The sequence below is a fragment of the Schistocerca piceifrons genome, chromosome 8 (genome assembly GCF_021461385.2).
Source record: "Schistocerca piceifrons isolate TAMUIC-IGC-003096 chromosome 8, iqSchPice1.1, whole genome shotgun sequence".
Classification (NCBI taxonomy): Eukaryota; Metazoa; Arthropoda; class Insecta; order Orthoptera; family Acrididae; genus Schistocerca; species Schistocerca piceifrons.
In genome coordinates, this window is record NC_060145.1 from 270377189 (window position 1) to 270397962 (window position 20774).

Below are 20774 nucleotides of genomic sequence, written 5' to 3' on the forward strand. Positions count from 1 at the left end.
CAAGGACTTAAATCTGGGGAGTGTGGTGGATGGTACAGTACTTCCCAGTCCCAACCATCGAACAGAGCAGCCACAGCTTGCGCTGTATGCGCCCGCACATTGTCATGCAAAATGATGGGTGGGTTGCGCAGAAAATGTCGCCACTTCATTCGCAAAGCTGGTCATAGGTAATGCTCCAAAAACAAACAGTAACACTGTGCACTGATGGTCTGCCATGGAGGAACATAAAGCCTTAGGATAACACCATCACAGTCGTACACGAGAACCACCATAACTTTCACCATACTGGGGCTCTGACGCACTTTCGACTTTTGCGGTGACCCATAATGACGCCATTTGTTGGATTAGCATTTCAGTTTTGGCTCATACGATGTGGTCCATGTCTCATCCAGTGTTGTGATATAGCATAAGAAAGCCTCTCCTTCGCACTCTAACACTCCAAGTGCATCTGAGCAATTTCATAACGCATCCATATCTGCATTTCCGTCAACTCATGTGGAACCCATCTCGATGCAATTTTTCGCATCCCCAGGCATTCATTCAGGATGCAAAGCACAGTCGTATGTGCTAATCTGGTTTCATGCGTGAGCTCACAAATTGTATTGCGTCGATCACTGTCCACAAACGCGGCAACAGCATGCACTACTTCTACACTAGGATGACCTGCCAATGCATATCAGCCACAGTTTGCTGACCTTCATTGAAGGTTTTTACCCAATGTGCCACCATTCTGTACGGCAATGCCGATTCCCCGCATGCCTCTTGAAGACCTTGATGACACTGTCGTACTGTACAACCTCTGGCACATTCCATCTTGATCCAACTCTGTTGTTCCTGTTTTGAAAACATAGTGACACCATTACATTAGACCGCTTGCTCCCAAGTGACTGCATTTCCCTCGATTGTGACATGGGATGGGCGAGTCTATTTGCTTGGGGGTAAGGTATGTATGTCAACAACGTGTGCTATCAGTGACAATAGTAGATTCCACTGCATAGTGTCTCCACAGCAGTGTTGCCACTATTTAAGTTCCAACCTACATATTTGGATGCAACATAAGGAATTGTGAAATCATAAACAATGTTTGGGCACAACCAATAATTTTAAATTGTCTGGGAAATAAATATGATAGATTCATCGATGAATAAAAATGACTTATGATTTGTCAGTGGATAATGTATCGGAAAAAATTGTAAATTAACACTTAGTTTGAATAAATTATTTTCTGAGAACTCTCATAGATAATCAATAATCTACAGTTGTGTGTGATTTTTCGAAACAATGAGATACATGAAAAGCAGTTTGACAGTTTTTGATTCCCCCATGTTTTCACTCCATTTCTTATTTTTTTGTACACAGTTAGAAAGCTCTTGCTGGATGCTTTTTCAATGGCATGGGATCTACATGTTTCAGACAGTGATTAGAATGATGCACACGTGTATCTCTGGACATTAATGATCGTCATCTTTTATAAACTTGTGATGCTGCATGTTGTAATAAAGCTTCTGCTATTTGAAGTGTATACTCATTGTAAATCTGTTTGTTTTTCATATTCTTTGTTGTACATGACATGTGAATTATAAAATAACATACTAAACATGCAAAACAAATTTTCAGTACTTAAAGTTTGATCATGGTTGCGTGGTCAGTGACTGTTTACTAAGTAACATTGAAGCAACAGCAGCCCTCGGCTGCAAAAAAGGAGCCTTTTGGCCTAAGAGTCTGATGCTACCATAGCATGACACATACAAACAGCCCATTGTGGCTTGCCTTCTATATATTCCATTTTAAAAATGTTGTGACTAAAGGTTTACTGCTTGATATTTATTTTTATACGTGACATGCCAATTTGAGAATTTTACTTCTGAAGAAGGCACTCATAGCAGGTCAAAAGACTCCTATTTTTGTGACTGAGGGCTGCTATTGCTTTAACGTTATTTTTCAGTACAATTTCAAGTATTTCCTCGTAACAGGGAAAAACACTAATATCTGATCTTGCCTGTCAGTACCAATCATTCCCCTCTTGCAATCAACAATCCATTTTGGTCTGAAACTTGGGTTTTATTGACTTATGGTTTCTTCTGTCATTTCTATATTTTTGTGGATTTTAAAAATAAAAAGGATGTCCCATTTATCCTTCAACTTTGACACTAATACAACATTTCAGCATCTCATTTTGTATTCCACTAATTTTTAATTTTGCTTTAACAAAATCTCTTGGCATATTTTTTTCTATTACAATGTACTGTCCCAAAACATTTGTTCCATTTTCAACTACTGTTTCAAATAGTTTCAATGAAGAATATCAATTACATGCATGTAAAGTATGTCCTCTATTTAGTACTGACTTTGATAACTCCATCACAACAGTTTCAGGTGCTCTGTAATCAGCATCTGGTTTATCACTCCCTTAATACATTTTAAAATAATAGCAATAGCCCGATGCTTACTCGCAAAGTTTATAAAATTTTATCCCAAATCTTGCTCTCTTTGAAGAATTAAATTGTCCCTTAAAGTCATCAGATGCCATGTTCTCTTTAATTGCATATACTTCTTTGAATTTTTTTATTAAAATAGTTTACATATTCCATCCATCTTGTCAGTCTCATATTATTTGCAAAATGTAACAACCTAGTGGCTTGCAAAAATCTTTCCAGTGGTGCAGTTTCCCTTAATATCGTTGTATCTATGAGGGCTCTTTTACACCAGTGCATCTGAATTTTTTTTATGTGAGCCATTATTATGATTAATGCAAAGTATTCTTTAATTCCATTACAACTGACAAGGATTCATGTCTCATCAATTTTCTTTTATTATATTAGATGTGCTTTTCATTCCAACTGACCCACAGACAGGAGATTCTCTGAGATGTGAAACATGTCAGAAAACAAGAATACACAATAAATATTTATAAAATATGAACAGTCTTATGTATCTTCCACAGCTCTCAAATCAAATTGCATTTGTGGATATAGAATCAGAAAAAATAATTAAGCATTTTTACATTTAAAAAAATATCACCAAACATTAAATGTTCAACATACATATGATAATTCTTAGGCTATTGTAGCCACCCATAAAACATATAAATAAAATTACAGCACTTATCTACAATCTTTCTTGTCTTGTTCTGTGTACTCAAATTTGATTCCGTTACGATACTACCCCAAAACTTATTACATCTAACTCTTCTGTACTTCCATCTAACTGTTTTAAAATTGGTGGTCTTATAACAGGAGCTTGTGTATACTCTAGAGTTTTACTTGTTTGTTTTTCTTCTTTTAAAATCTGTTGTTTAGATGATTGATGACTAATACTGTCTTCATCACTGGTGTCATATTCAATGATTAATCTTCTTGGACATTTCCATAGAGCAAACACTATACCACTATCATCACTATCACTGTCACTAGCATCTACCAAATCACTGCCTACAATAATAACACACGTATTGCTACTATCATCAGTTGTTAGCTGTTCTTTTTACTGACATGATCAGTATTAGTTGTTTAATCTTTGTGGGAATTATAACCAAGCAGTGAAGCAGTGAAGAAATACATGTAATTGAAGTAAGAGACTATTGTGTACTGTTGAACCACAGAGCATCTCGTGCTGTTATTGCCTGTCCTGCATGACATACCATGAGCAATGCTCATCTTGTGAATGTGTTACCCACACAAGGCACTATGAGGCAGGCTCGTGCTTATTGTTTATGGCCCATCTTCCTCACCACAAGCCTCAATCATGATTATAGGACAAGAGGTAAACTAAAAAATTATTTGTACCTTAAGTTTTCATTCACCTCAAAATATTTTTGTTATTTGAAGCCTTTATGCTTGTTTAATTCCAAGAAGTGACGTAATTTTGTTGGCCTAATTTTTATTCTATGTAAAGCAGGTGACTATCCAAGTAAGGTGCAAAGTAAGCAAATCAAACAAATCAGGGAAATTATAATCCTGCAAGGTTAATGCAAAATTTCGTAAATCACCATGGAAGTATACATTGCATTAACTAAATAGTTCATCTAACTTTATTGCTTTTGCAGTTATCTAACATATGGTTAATCCAAGTTATTACACTTGTGTTCAAATTTAAAGCAGCAAACCATTATTTCCCCATCCTGTGTCTAATTCACAATATAATCAACAGATGTCTGTACGATCATGTTCTGCACAGGAGATGAGATTCCAGTTTATGGACAACCACACCAACACTGATGTCAGGGCACCTATCAAAGGGGATAGTGTGTCGGGTAGTCTTACTTCCACAATCACTGTGTACATAGCCATAGATGGTGCAATATGGCACAGAGAAGACACCTACCAGACACTCTGCAGTGTATGGCCATAGGAAGAATGGAAGCAGGACTGTCACAATCTGATGTGGCCCAATGACTTAATGTGAATTGTTTACTTGTTTCTCAGATGTGATGACATTTTTAGAGATCGAAACTGTATTCCAAAGACCAGGGCAGGGCCAACAACGCCTGACATCAGTAAGAGAGGACCTTTATTCGGCTGTAAGGGCATGACAGTACCAACTTACTAATGCACAGCAACTGACATCTGACCCCACAGCATCCACTGGATGCGTTATAATGAGGCAAATGGTGTACAGAAGGTTTCAGAAAAGTGGCCTTTATTGTCAGAGACCTGATTTATGCGTACCTCTGGCATTGCTTCGCTGAAGGGGACAGTCTAACAGTGAGCCAATGTTCTTTTCACAGATGGGTCCTGATTTTGGTCTGGAGAGTGATTCTCAATGGATTCGCATCTGGAAGGAACATGGAACACAATTTTGGGACCTACACACTGTGGAAAGAGACCGGTATCAAGGATGATCCCCAAAGGCATGGGCAGGAATTATGTTGACCACTCTAAAACCTCTTCATGAAATTGTACAGACAAATCAGCAACGTTTAATTGCTGTCAGTTATCATGACGAGGTCTTGGGACCTCATGTGCGTTTGTTGTGAGATGCTGTGGACCCAGATTTTGTACTGATGGACGATAATGCTTGACCTCATAGAGCACTGATGATGTCAATCACAGCATGCCTGCCAGAGGTGATCACAGTACATAATGAACACAATACCCAACCGTCAGAGGGTGTGTGCAAATCTGTTAAAGTTGGGAAAAATGAAGAACATTTTTGTCTACTGTTATGCATGTTGCAGTTGTTTACATTCTGTATTCTTTACATTGTTTCTGCTTTAATATCACCCGTCTATGCTTTTTTGTGGAAAAATAAACACAACCTTACAAAATTTCCATTTGTTGCTTTCTACGTCTACATCTACAGCCATACTCTGCAAGCCACCTTACGGTGTGTGGTGGAGGGTACCCTGAGTACCTCTATAGGTTCTCCCTTCTATTCCAGTCTCGTATTGTTCGTGGAAAGAAGGATTGTCGGTATACTTCTGTGTGGGCTCTAATCTCTCTGATTTTATCCTCATGGTCTCTTCGTGAGATATACGTAGGAGGGAGCAATATACTGCTTGACTCTTCGGTGAAGGTATGTTCTTGAAACTTTAACAAAAGCCCGTACCGAGCTACTGAGCATCTCTCCTGCAAAGTCTTCCACTGGAGTTTATCTATCATCTCCGTAACGCTTTCGCGATTACTAAATGATCCTGTAACGAAGCGCGCTGCTCTCTGTTGGATCTTCTCTATCTCTTCTATCAACCCTATCTGGTACGGATCCCACACTGCTGAGCAGTATTCAAGCAGTGGGCGAAAAAGCATACTGTAACCTACTTCCTTTGTTTTCGGATTGCATTTCCTTAGGATTCTTCGAATGAATCTCGGTCTGGCATCTGCTTTAACGACGATCAACTTTATATGATCATTCCATTTTAAATCATTCCTAATGTGTACTCCCAGATAATTTATGGAATTAACTGCTTCCAGTTGCTGACCTGCTATTTTGAAGCTAAATGATAAGGGATCTATCCTTCTATGTATTCGCAGCACATTACACTTGTCTACATTGAGATTGAATTGCCATTCCCTGCACCATGCGTCAATTCGCTGCATCCTGCATTTCAGTACAATTTTCCATTGTTACAACCTCTCGATACACCACAGCATCATCTGCAAAAAGCCTCAGTGAACTTCCGATGTCATCCACAAGGTCATTTATGTATATTGTGAAGAGCAACGGTCCTATGACACTCCCCTGTGGCACACCTGAAATCACTCTTTCTTCGGAAGACTTCTCTCCATTGAGAATGACATGCTGCGTTCTGTTACCTAGGAACTCTTCAATCCAATCACACAATTGGTCTGATAGTCCATACGCTCTTACTTTGTTCATTAAACGACTGTGGGGAACTGTATCGAACGCCTTGCAGAAGTCAAGAAACACGGCATCTACCTGTGAACCCGTGTCTATGGCCCTCTGAGTCTCGTGGACAAATAGTGCGAGCTGGGTGTCGCACGACCGTCTTTTTCGAAACCCACGCTGATTCCTACAGAGTAGGACACTAGTGTATTTGGTTCACTAGAATGACACCACTATTAAATTTTACGTATAACTATACACTAAAATTTAGTTACCGATTTCTTCAATTAGACTTATGCTTTTCTATATATACCACCAACAGTCAATAAATCAGCAGTTCGTACCAGGTAATCACTTGATCAACATCTCTGTGTCAAAGTCTGTGGTTAAAAATGATCATGATAACACCTTTGTGGAAAAGCCTGGGATTAAGATTTACTGCCTTGTAAATTTCCTAGTGTGAAAGTTGGTATTAGTTTCTTATTCAGTCACAATTAGCCTGGTCATAGCAGTCAACATAAATTGCTATGTTAATAGACTAGTAAAGCTCCAGTGACCCATCTCTGAGAACTGTTTTTAATTATTTGCTTTCTTTCAAATGATGCTTTGGCGAAGGTGTGTCATTTGTAGAAACACAAGTTATGACTTCATTATGGAAGAGTGTTTTAAAGAAATTGCCACTGTCTAGAATCCACTCAGTGATGATGTTCAATTGGTTTACTGATATCATCTTGAAGCAAAGAGGACTGATCAGTCTAGGATTAGTAATGACATTCTGGTTGATAAACAGCTAGTAATATGAAATCATGTAGGTCAGTCTGAACATCACTAAAGTGTGTTTTCATCTGAATAAATATGAAGTACGAGGGCGGTTCAGAAAGTAACCTCCGATTGGTCACAGTGTGGGTTGTGGGGGGAGTAGCGACGCCATCTGTGCGTTCACGCACTCAACAGGTCAGTCGGCATCAAGCCGTGGTCGAGTGAACGTCGTACCTGCGCTAGTTTAGTTTTTGTGGCAGTTTGAAATGTGTGCTGCAATAGAAAACCCCGCCAAATGTGAAGTGCGTGCTGTCATAAGGTTTTTTACAGCCAAAGGATATTCTGCAGCAGCTATTCATCGTGAGCTTTGTGCCGTGTACGGATCAAGAGTTATGAGTGAAGGAGTTGTCCGTGAATGGGTACGTTTATTTAAAAGTGGACGAGAAAACGTTCATGATGAAGAGAGGAGTGGTAGACCATCATTGGTGACTGACGAACTCGTTCAGACAGTTGATGCAAAAGTTCGTGAAAATCGACGTTTCTCAATGTTGGAGTTGTCTACTGGTTTTCCACAGATTTCTAAGACTCTCTTGGACGAGATAGTGACAGCAATATTGGGTTACTGTAAGTTCTGTGCACGATGAGTGCCCAAAATTCTTACCGACCACCACAAAACTCAAAGAATGGCCTCTGCATTAGACTTTCTGTCACGTTATGAGGACGAAGGAGAACCATTGTTAAACAGAATCGTGACCGGTGATGAAACCTGGATTAAGTACGTGAACCCTGAGACAAAAGAACAATCAAAGATGTGGGCACATTCAAATTCGCGTACCAAACCAAGAAAAGCCTCGCAAGATTTTTCTGCCAGAAAACTGATGGCAACGGTGTTTTGGGATGCCAAAGGGGTGTTGTTGGTTGAATTCATGGAATGTGGTACGACCATTAATCAAGACGTGTACTGTGAAACAATAAAAAAGTTACGACGGGCTATACAGAACAAACGCCGTGGTATGCTGACTTCCAGTATCGTTTTTTTGCACGATAACGCCCGTCCTCACTCTGCTCGCAGAACAACGGCCCTTCTTGAGTCCTTCAAGTGGGACGTTATCAACCATCCACCTTACAGCCCAGACCTGGCGCCAAGTGATTATCACCTCTTCATGCATTTGAAGAAATGGCTCGGGTCACAGCGGTTTGATGACGACGAAGAGCTCAAAGATGCGGTCACAGGCTGGCTCCAGGCACAAGCGGGTGATTTTTATGCAGAAGGAATTTCAAAGCTTGTGAAGAGATACGATAAGTGCCTCAATCGCTATGGAGACTATGTAGAAAAATAGTGCAAAGATGTAGTTGTAAGATGTATATATTAAAATATTTTTATTTAACTTGGTGTATTTTTTTAAATCAACCGGTGGTTACTTTCTGAACGGCCCTCGTATTATTGAGATTAAATTGATGTTGTTATGTCTGTTAATGAAGTGTGAGTCTACCAATTCAAACAATTTCAGAGGATTAGACTTCAAATCATCTAGTTCATTTTTATTTTTCATTTATTCATTTACTTGTCCTTAGACCATTCAGTACAACAGTACTCGACATGTCAGACTCTTTACAGGTTTGCTATGTTCATACATAAAACATTTATATAACAGGACAGGATTTAGGCAAGGATAGTGAAAGAAGTTGGCCATGGAACCATATTGGCAGTCACCTTAGCAACTTGGGATAACCATGGAAAAATAGCCAAATGGAGTGTGAACCCCACTCCTCTTGAATGCAATTCCAGTGCATTAATGCTGAATCAGCTGCATTACTCTGTACATGAGGAAGGTTACAAGTGTGAATCTCATGCTATCGGGGACTTACAGCAACCAAAGCTGATTAACACTGTCACACGGCAAAATGAGTGGTGGCAGAGGAGTGAAGCAGGTACATGGAAGAGTGGAGTAGAATGATGGAGGAGGGTACTAGAGCTTCAAAAAAGTTGCTCTGTGTGATACTTAAAAGTAAGAGGGTGAATGATATGATGAATTATATTCAAATAGTAAATAAAAGTGGCCAAGGGGTAGAAAATAATGAGGAACTCAAGATTGTGTGAAGGGGGTATTTTGAAGATCTCTTTAATTCAAATGGAGACCTGGAAAAGATGGAAGAAATTGAGGAGAAAGAAAAGGAACTACGAACGGAAAAGGACTTCACACAGAGAGAAGAGGAAGATGAATTGTGAAAAGAGGAAAGGCACCAGGTTTGGATGAACTGAATACAGATATGGTGAGAGCAGTAAGAGAAGTAGGGATTTAATGGCACTATCATACCACTGACCCATAGTGCAAAGATCTTTATGAAAGTTTTGGAAATATAAATTTGGACAAAAATAGAAGGCAGGATAATAGAACAACAACATGGGTTTGAAGTAGAAAGGTCCACAGTAGATCTACCTAATTTTCGCTGTATGGCAACTACAGGAACACCACTCTGAATGTGCAACAGATCTATTGATGGCATTCCTAAACATCGAAAAAGCGTAGAACAGTTTGTGTACAAACAAGGTATGAATGTTCCTGAAGATCAGATAACTAATATACATGGAAGATAAAAGAAATGTACAATGGGAGTGTGAGTTGTGCAGATTGGCTAGAACAGAAGAATAGCATGAGGCACGAAAGTGCACTTTCACTATTGCTCTTCATAGTCATGACAGACAAAATAAGGACCAGATTGCACAAGTAATTAGTGAAGGAAATGTGAAAGCAATGGTGTCGGCAAATAATTTGATGTTTTGGGCAAGCAGACAGAGGAAGTGCTGGAGCAGTTGGATGTGTGGCAATTGGCAGAGAATGATAGGAAGGCAGAGAGTTTCAATTATCTTACAAGCTTAATACTGGAGAATGATGAAACGACAGAAATAAATGTGTGTGGGAGACATCTAGAATAATTTCAGAAGAATGTTAGAACCCTGATATGGAGCAAGGATGTCCCTCAATACAGCAAAAGGATTATATGTTGGTGGTGCTATGTTCTGGTCATGATGTATGCTGAGTCATCCTTGAGTAGCTCAGTTGGTAGATCACTTGCCTGCAAAAGGCAAAGGTCCCAAGTTTGAGTCTCAGTCCAGCACACAGTTTTAATCTACCAGGAAGTTTTATTCAATGTTTGTAACAGAAATGTTAAGGAATAGTCCTAGCATTAGGCTATCAGTAACCACTGCAAGAGTGCCATCCATTGGCCTTCTTTGAAACTAATTGGAGAGGTGAGGCCCAGCTACTGCTTGACAGGTGGTAGATTCCTTGAATGAGCATGAAGGAAAAACTTGCTTTGCTACTTTCAGTTTCTCTGGTGTTAAGTGGCGAGGTTGAGTGAGACTCTGTGGTCCTGGCATAGTTACTATGTAAAGCACTGTTGAATGCAGCACATGGGTAGCTGCTGAGCAATCTCTGGGAACTGTTTACAGAGTTCTAAATCAGAGAATCCTCTGTGATCATTCATACAGCAGTGTCGTCAACACAGTGTAAACATCCATGGGTGTCTAAGTCAGTAGTGCGAGGAGGTGACAATGACGACAGTCTGGTATCAGACCATAAAATGACAAAAAGTGTGCTCGAAGGGTAGGTGCACCACATATGCCACAATGAATTGCCACTCAAACTTCTGATTGAGGCCTAAGTTTAGTGACATGTCATGCGACCGTAGATCTGGATTGTGGAACCATTGGCAGCCAAGAGACAATGACAACAGTCATCATTACTAAGGCAAGGCAAATGGGAAGATGGGTACACTGATACATCAGCACCTGTGTCCACCAGAAACTGAAGTTTTGTGTAGCGCTCTGTGACAAACAGTTGATGGCTGCCATTTGGATAGCCAGTCACTGTCATTATTGACTTTCAGGCACATTTGCATTTCTCACACAGAGGGCTATATTTCCACGAATTAGAGCTAAATCACCTATGGTACCAACAAAGTTTTGCAGCTGAAGGCAATTGGTTAAATTTCCTCAGTGAGCAGTAGCACTATGACTGGTGACTAGAATGCTGTGTCTGCAGAGAAATGACTTGCACAGTAAATTCAGCAGTCTGTGCTTGTAATCATGTGAGAGTATTGTGACTGTGTGCAAATAGCTGTTCCGCATATAGATGGCTATATCCCTGTGATAAGGTCTGCAGTCTGTGCAAGTGCTTGAAGATCAACAACACATACCATAAGTACCTTCTGCCCATTTGTTGGTAGGCATGACAACCAGAGTTCTGTAGAATGTCTTTGTTGACAGTGTTGCTTGTTAGAGTCCACAGGCAGAGCAGTAACTGTGAAGGGGTGTGATCACTTAACCCCACAGTATGAAGTAACTTTCCTAGGCATTATGTTTTGGACTGTGATAGGTCTGTGATTAAGGCATATTAGCCATCAGTGCTTGGCAGTGATGCTGAAATGTCCTGTACTTTTATAGCAATATCTTCATTCAATGCAACAACAATGTAACTGTACTTATGTTTCATTGGCAGTCATGTGAGCAAACTGGCTTTCAAGTTGTGCAAACCATAAGACAGGGTTTTGCTGCCAAAAGTGGTGCCGGTTTGACTGTGACACAGTTAGTGTGCTTGTAGGCTCGTGGGCCTCCATCACTAAATGCAGAAGGTGGTTAGCGTTGTTGTTTAGTGTTTGACAATCAAAATGGCAATGCATGAAGTGTCGAGTAATGCTGGAGATCATGTGAGGGTCACCAAAATGTAGTAGTTTAAATATGTTCACTTGTTTTGGCAACATTTCACAATATTACATACAACAGGCCAAGAAAACATCACATGGATGTGACTGTCACAGAGTACAGCGGAGCACATTGTGAATACTTTTTATTAGAGTTTAAACCACTTAAACTGAGACTAAGCCAAGGAATAATAATAATAATATAAAACAAAGAATAAATGTGTCAGCAGTCATGTTGTGGAGAATAAACACTTTGCATCTTAATAACGTTTGACACTGCAGTGCCAATCACTTTAAACCCATACGCCAGTTTGTTTATTTTTTGGAGATAGGAGAAGTGTTTCATTTTACTCTATTATCCAGTCTCCTGTGCTATTCTGTATTTCTCTCTTCAGCCAGAGTGCTGCACCAGTTCTATTTTTGTTTCCACTTGTTCATTTGTGAAATACTGCCCTTCCCTTGCACTCCAAATGTGAGCTTTAGCAGCAGAAGCTGCAGACAGCATGTACTGATATTCATCATCACTTTTCGGACTTTTATGACAAGCTATTTTCTTTCATTAGTGTCAGCTGCTGAAAATAATAACAGACTGTGTCAGTGTAGTCCTAGCAAAGCTGAACAGAAAATATAACATGATATAATTCTTTGTGTAAACAGTAACACCACCCTATAATTGATAACAAACATCTCCTGTATCCTTAAAAACACCTTTTTTAAACCATCTTCTGCACTGTCTAAATCAGGTCTTCACAGCCAACATGCTCCGTGACTAGAATGCAATGCACAGACCTGCAAGGAGAGAGTACTGTACCCCTTCCCTCCAATCATCATAGCATAGGATAAGGAGGGAAAAGCCAGGTGGAGACTTGAGAGAGAAAACAGAGTATTTCTCAGACTAATTAATTTGGCAGATAAGAACTTAAATATTTTCAACATTTCACGGCCCTGTCAGCAACTGTATAAATATTAATTTTAAAAACCAACAGCCTCAGTTGCAAAGTTTACCTAGATTTACCTAGGTTCCAGTCGGGATAACCCAACCTTCTTCAGAATAAAAGTAACTACCGTTTGTCCGTAGTAGACATTGTCAAGCTAAAACTACAAATCCATAAATTATCATCAGACTGTATGTTCACATAACTAATGAGGAGGTATTGAATAGAACTGGGGAGAAGAGGAGTTTGTGGCACAACTTGACAAGAAGAAAGGACTGGTTGGTAGGACATGTTTTGAGGCATCAAGGGATCACAAATTTAGCATTGGAGGGCAGTGTGGAGGGTTAAAATCATAGAGGGAGACCAAGAGATGAATACACTAAGCAGATTCAGAAGGACGTAGGTTGCAGTAAGTACTGGGAAATGAAGAAGCTTGCACAGGATAGAGTAGCATGGAGAGCTGCACCAAACCAGTCTCAGGACTGACAACCACAACAACAACAACAACAACAACATGTAAAAACTTTTCTCAAACTGCCTCGGCCCCACTTAGCAACCGTGATGCGGCAACCACGAGTGCTGTACTGGAACTGACCGTAGCGTCATGAGGCCCGCCTAGGCGGACACAATACTTTGCACCTGCGCATAAACCGTGTGATGGGTACTTGTTGGGAGAAGACGCGAATCTAACTCCTGACCTTGAATTTACTAGTAAAGTGAAATAAAAGAAAGGTACAGCTGAGGAAAAGGGCATATATATTATCCTGAGCAGAACATACTTAGATCGACTGCCTTAACATATATGAAGTATTCGTTGGTCATGATGTGAGGAAGACATCATGTGCTTACAGTGTATGGCCTGCCTAGGAACATTTTGTGCTTAAGAATGAAGTTTAATCACCTAAAAAGAACTTAGGAGTGGGAAGGATAATATAAAGCCAACATCGTCATTATTATGACTAGGTCTAAATGATGATCTTTTTGTTTTTTTAGACGTAAATGTTAAGCATTTGCTTAGCTATGGTTAGAACGCATGAACATTCTATTGACTTAGTACACAAATGGTCATGAATGAACTTATGAACAAGTCTACATCTAATCTGTAACATCCTGGAATACGGGCCATATAAAATAGATCTAGTCATAATAATGACGATGTTGGCTTTATATTATCCTTCCCACTCCTAAGTTCTTTTTAGGTGATTAAACTTCATGCTTAAGCACAAAATTTTCCTCACATCATGACCAAAGAATACTTCATAAATTTTAAGACAGTCTGCTCAGGATAACATATACGCCCTTTTCCTCAGCTGTATCTTTCTTTTATTTCACTTTATTAGTAAATTCAAGGTCAGGAGTTAGATTTGTGTCTTCTCCCAACAAGTACCCATCACACAGTTTATGCGCAGGTGCAAGGTATTGTGTCCGCCTAGGCAGGCCTCATGACACTACGGTCAGTTCCAGTACAGCACTCATGGCTGCCGCATCGCGGTCGCTAAGTGGGGCTGATGCAGTTTCAGATACGTTTTTACAGTCTGACGATAATTTATGGATTTGTAGTTTCAGCTTGACGATGTCCACTAGGGACAAATGGTAGTTACTTTTATTCTGAAGAAGGTTGGGTTATCCTGTGTGAAACTTAGGTAAATCTAAGTAAACTTTGCAACTGAGGCTGTTGGTTTTTAAAATTAAAATTAATTAATTTGGCAGTCAGAAGTGTGTAGCTCACTGTAAATGAGGTTTCACTACTATAAATTAAACAAATAAACTAAAAACATAATGTTGCTACATCACGTCATTATTAAGCAGGTACATGTGTGTCCTCGTACATATTTCTCATATTTCTTTAATCAACTGGTTATCTTCTTTTTGTTTTTCCTTTTACAACAGTGTTTGTGTGGATTGTAGATGCAGTACATGTAGTTTAGGTTATAGTCTGAAAATGAGTTTCTCAAAAGCGGATTTAGTTCCTTATTGTTGAAAACAGTTGTTTACAGAGGTAGGTTGAATCCAACATTGATATTATGTCTGTGTATGTCTTGTGCAATCAAGGAAATTGATCCTGAGGGAAATTCTTATAGATATTTGGAATTTTTATCTTGTTACCGTGTTTGTCATTACATCACCTGTCACACTACAGATAAACTACTTCAAGCTGCAGCTCAAAGCGAATGTCATCAATGATCACTGAATGAGGAGATGAAAATCCATTTTTAGTGCTATAATATTGTTAAATAAAATATGGAAATCTTCCTTAGGTTTACATAGAATAGATGGACTGCATTCAAAATCTTGTAACAACAGACTTTCGATGAAGACAATTTTGGAAAATCAACTGCTTTTCCTTTGTCCAGCTGATTCTTCTCGAAGTAACAATTTCATTTTGAATGCATGTACACTGAGGTGACTAAAGTCATGGGATAGTGATATGCACCTACACAAATGGCAGTGGTATCTTCTACACAAGGTACAAAAGGGCAGTGCATTCAGGGTGCCATTGCTTTTACTCAGATGATTCATGTGAAAAGTTTTCCGATGTGATTATGTCTGCACGTTGAGAATGAACAGACTTTGAATGCGGAATGATAGTTGGAGCTAGATGCATGGGATAGTTGTTTGTTAGGATATATGTAGTTAGTAAGGTGTATGAGAAATCAGGTAGTGGGTTTGGAGTCTGAACGGCTTTGGGAAAGATAGTGTTCAATAGTGGCAAGTCCATGGGCATGAGAGAAGTTGGTGTGTTAGGAAGTGGCATCAACAGTGTCAAGTAGGGATCTAGGAGGTAAGGGGTGAGGATAGTGGAGAGTTGTTGAAGGAACTGGTTGGTATCTTTGATATGGGAGGTAAGATTTTGCACAATAGGTTGGAAGTGTTGGTCAACGAGGACCGAAATTTTTTCAGTGGAAGAACAAGAAACAACTACAATTGGGCATCCAGGATTGTTGAGTTTGTGGATTTTCGGGAGCATGTAGAAGGTGGGTGTGCAGGGCATGGCAGAGATAGCTGTCATGTATGTGAGGTGTGCTTGCTTGTGTGACTGTGTGTGCATTTTTTTTCTGAAGAAGGCTCTGGCCAAAAACTTTATGTAACAGTCTTTTCATCATGCCTGCCTGCAAATCAACATGTCATCTTTACAGTGAGTAGCAATCCATCCTTTTCAAAATATTGTCAACATACCAATTTGGGCTTTCCACTATTTGATTTTGCCTAACAGCTTTTCTTCCAGCCCACAACCCAGTGATGTTTTGTTACTTTCCTCTAAAACATTACTCTACTCAGTTGTCCATTCTTTCTCTTCTTTCGTATTTTTTCATTGCCTTCCACACTGCACACACTCCAAGCCACACTGTATGAAAGGTCTCATTAACACACAACACACAGCTGTATATCCATATGGATTGTTGGTGCAGCATCCCATGGCCAAAATTCTTCCCAGCAATAATTATGAGTATAATTATCCCTATTGATCACATTTCCTCCCTCATCCTCTTTTATTTTCACATGTTATTTTGCACATCTATATGTGCCACATGAACTTGTGAGCCTAAGCAATCCTCCCTTGCCTTTTCCCCTACCCCAACATGCACATACCCTTTTACTTATTTGTGCAGAATTTTACACAGTTTTACATATCTGTCTACATTTTAATGTAGCTGTGCATGTTTTTGGGCACCTATGTATATTTTGTGTGTCTTTTCTTGTTATCCAGCTCCCCTCACAACCACCTAACACCTTGATTTGCTCATTTCCCAGCTTTTTGGTACAAGATTGCTAGCCCCCCCCCCCACCCCTGACTACACACCCCTTATCTCTTGCATGTTTTGCCCCCAGGGTTGGGATCTGCAATGGCCACTATTACGATGATGATTATTATCAGTATTGATAGTGATGATTGGAACAATTTGAAATACTACATTGAAATAAAGTTTTGGTAAGTGAAATATGTATAAGTTGATTTTTTGTGATGTGATCAGTAGCTATGAAATGTATTATCATAGGTGTTGTGTTTTTGGTGGAGGGGGTGAATTGTGTGTAACATATTTCTGAGTTAGTACTATGTAGATTGTGATAGTGTATGGTGTCAGGTTTTGGATCATGTGAGAGGATTGCCAATAAAATGGAAGAATGTAATAAATGGCCAGCAACATTTCATGTAATGACTCATATTAAAATATTAAAATCCGGAAATCTGTAGAGTGTGCAGGATCATACCACTGGAAAAACTGAGCCAACACCAAAATCAAATAATAAATGGATAATAATTGGAAGATAAGTAATAGAAAAATCATTTCTTTCACCATAACTTGAAACTATTAATAAAAAGTTCTAATTGTATTTCTTATACCTACTTTTCAGGGCTCTGAAGAAAAATTATGCAATCCAGATAACTGTGGCATCTAGTGAGGTTTGCTAAGTGTTATTAGTTAGAATATGTCTGCATAGTACTAATAAGAGAGAGATTAGAGCATACAGACATCATCATCTATACCGGATAAAAAGTTGCCTAGGCTAAAAGCTCGTGTGCACACCACACTCTGTCAGTCACTCAGATAGTGGTTTCTGTTGCAGAGTTCACCTCCGAGCCTCTTTGTGGGACCTTAAAATTCTCAACCCTATGGCTCTTCTTGTATTTCTTATACCTACTTTTCAGGGCTCTGAAGAAAAATTATGCAATCCAGATAACTGTGGCATCTAGTGAGGTTTGCTAAGTGTTATTAGTTAGAATATATCTGCATAGTACTAATAAGAGAGAGATTAGAGCATACAGATATCATCATCTATACCGGATAAAAAGTTGACTACGCTAAAAGCTCGTGTGCACACCACACTCTGTCAGCCACTCAGATAGTGGTTTCTGTTGCAGAGTTCACCTCTGAGCCTCTTAGTGGGACAAAATTCTCAACCCTATGGCTCAAGTTCAGAAAGTCACAGCCTAGCATGTCACAGAAATTTCAAAGTCTCTAGTTCAGCCCTTTTTTTTTTGGCTCAAAATTTGAAGGACCTGGTCAGTTCATGAGACAATGTTGCTGGTTGTAAGCTTGGTTGAAATTCCATGTGGAGGCCTTTCAGCCAATTATTGGTAGAACCAAAGTACGACCTCAGAGCCCAGATTATAAGCACTCTTCATTTTCAATTTTTGCCACAATCTGCTATTGCTGACAGAATTAAAATGTCATTGGCTAACCTTAAAATTTTTATTTCCTATTCATGAACTTTAATTACCTTTCTAAGTTTCTCTTCAGTTTCATTTACTGCTTACTCAGTGTACAGATTGAATATCATGGGGGGTTAGGCTACAACCCTGCCTCACCCTCTTCTCAACTACTGCTTTCCTTTTATGCCCTTTGGCTCTTCTAACTCCAGCCTGGTTTATGTACATGTTGTAAATAACCTTCCATTCCCTGTATTTTACCCCTACTACCTAGAGTGGTACAATCAATACTGTCTAAAGCTTTCTCTAGCTTTACAAATGCCACATTCATAGGTTCACTTTTCTTCCACTTATCTTCTAAGATATGTCATGTGGCCTGGAGGTATATATCTTGTACACTAGGTGGAATAAATTTGTCATGGCTGGCTCTCCCAATGATATCAATAATACTGACACAATGTCATCCACTCCAGGAGCCTTGTTTTCACTTAGGTCTTTCCTCCCTCTCAGCATCACTTACTTCCTGTCCTCTTTCTATAATATCACAGATTGGATGATTACCCGTGCAGTTAAAAGTTTCTTACTTCTCATTGCTGCTACTGTCTCAAGAGGACATGTGTCACTTCTTAGCCATTTAACAGATTTTAGTGTACCAAGCAATGCCTCTAAGCCACTGCTCATATACAGGGTGATTATAATTAAAGTTAAACTTTCAAAATGCTGTAGAAATAACAGCACTGGTCAGAATGATGTCAAATTGCAATGGAATATTATCGAAGAACGGGGAAAACATATGGCGAAAGAAAAAAAAAAATTGTGCGAAAATTGAACAATAGATGGTGCTGTATGTGTCAGAATACCTAAATGAAAACACCCGTCATGTGCACGACCCACTGAAGTTGGTATAAACGTGCTGGGTACACAACTTTTCCTCCCTTCATGTCTGTGATGTTTGCCATTACTGTCACAATGCAGGATTATGCTCTGCTTGTGAAGCTGTATTACAAGAATGATGACTGCCATGAGTCAAGCGAAAATGAGTCGGAAATTTGAAAAGATGGGTTCTTTAGGTGTGCAACCTGGTACGAGGAGGAAATGAATTGATTCGATGTCAGTGGATGCAGTGACCACAGCAACGCAAGAGGAGACGAGTGGTGGTGTGCAAACATGTAGTGCACAGAGAACTACCTGAACATTACCCTATGAAATATCCTTCTTTGCTATCCATTCAAAATTACCCATGTGCACAAGTTGCTTCCTGTTGACCTACCAGCAAGAGAGACCTTTGCTTGAATGGAGGTGGACAATGATTGGCTGTGGAAGATTTTGTGGACAGACGAAGCCCACTTCCATCTGACAGGATATGTCAATACACAGAATTGTCGTGTATGGGCTACAGAAAATCCACACACAAATCAACCAGTACGACTTCATCCTGAAAAGGTCACTGTGTGGTGCGGGTTTATGGTATTATTTATCATAGGGATATATTTTTTCAAAGAGATAGATGCTTCCAGTCCTGTTACCTGTACCATCACTGGTAAGCATTATGAGTGCCTTTTGGGCAACCACATCATTCCAGTTCTCCAACAGCGTGGATGTGTGGATGGGATCATTTTTATACAAGATGGTGCACCTACGCACATTGCAAGTCCAGTTAAGTAGCTCCTGAAATGCCACTTCAGAAATGCTAGAATTATCAGCCACCATTTCCCTACAGCCTGGCTGTCCCAATCGCCTGATCTTAATCCGTGTGATTTCTGGCTGTGGGGCTATCTGAAAGACGTTGTGTCCAGTGTTCCGACTGCAAACTTAGCTGCATTGAAGGCACACATTGTGCAACACATTCTGAACATGAACCCAGAAACACTTTGATCAGTTGTGAAACATGCTGTTTCTCGATTTCAACTTGTTGCAGAAAATGGTGGACAGCATATTGAATATGTTTTGCGCCAGCCTCACGGAAATTAATAACCTTATTTTATTTTGACTGATGCTTTTTATGCGGGTTTTTTGCCTCAGAACAATTAAAAACTGATGTGATTGATGCTTTTTATGTGGTTTTTGGCCTCAGGACAATTAAAAACTGATATTTCCCATCCGATGTGATATGACCTTGCCGTGGTGGAACGGCTTATGTAACTAACATTATCACACCTATACATCCATGCACACTGAGTAGTACAGTTTGTTTAACGTGAAACATACACCTTAAGCATTGTTGTACGATTCATTTGTCATTTGTAGTTGACTACTATTAAATGATGATTCTTACAGTGCCATCTATTGCTAAATTTTGTAACTATTTATTTTCCTTCTGCCATACGTTTCCCCCCTTCTCTGATAATATTCCGTTGCAATTTGACATCATTCTGACCAGTGGTATTATTTCTACAGTGGTTTGAAAGTTTAATTATAATCACCCTGTAGAACAATCGTTATTAAATGAATCTTGTTTCTCTATCATTCCTAAGTGACACTCTGTCATATGAGTCACATAATAATAGCACCTTTAAGAAAATCTTGATCAGGGAGGCTACTTGCCTAAGTTCTCATTTCTTTGGGTGTTTTTATTCCCTGACAATATACTCATACTCATCCTGCTGGAAGTGTTTACAATTTGGGAATTGAGAGCTATATTATTTGCATGAACAGCTAAGGATCTATAAATTCCACACCTGCCTAGTGTTTGTCAGTTTACATCATGAGTTTTGTATTGTCTGAATCTCAACAACGTAAAGAACAGCATTTCAAATTCTTATGGTCAGACTGAGGCTGATTTTTTTCAATAAAATGGAGAACTTTCAAAGCAAAACAACACACTATACTTTCAATTCATTGTTAATCACTGCTGCACTTAGGTTATTCAATTTCTCTCAAGACAAAATCAGCTGCTTTTAAAGGAACATTGGGTTATGTTATGGGTTCTTCATGAGATAGAT

General features: G+C 39.3%; 1 protein-coding gene across 2 annotated transcripts in view; it reads right to left on the minus strand.

Annotated features, from left to right (window-relative positions):
- Positions 1-20774, minus strand: part of LOC124711923 (deoxyribose-phosphate aldolase) — a 202971-nt gene that overhangs the window by 32154 nt on the left and 150043 nt on the right. The window lies entirely within an intron of this gene.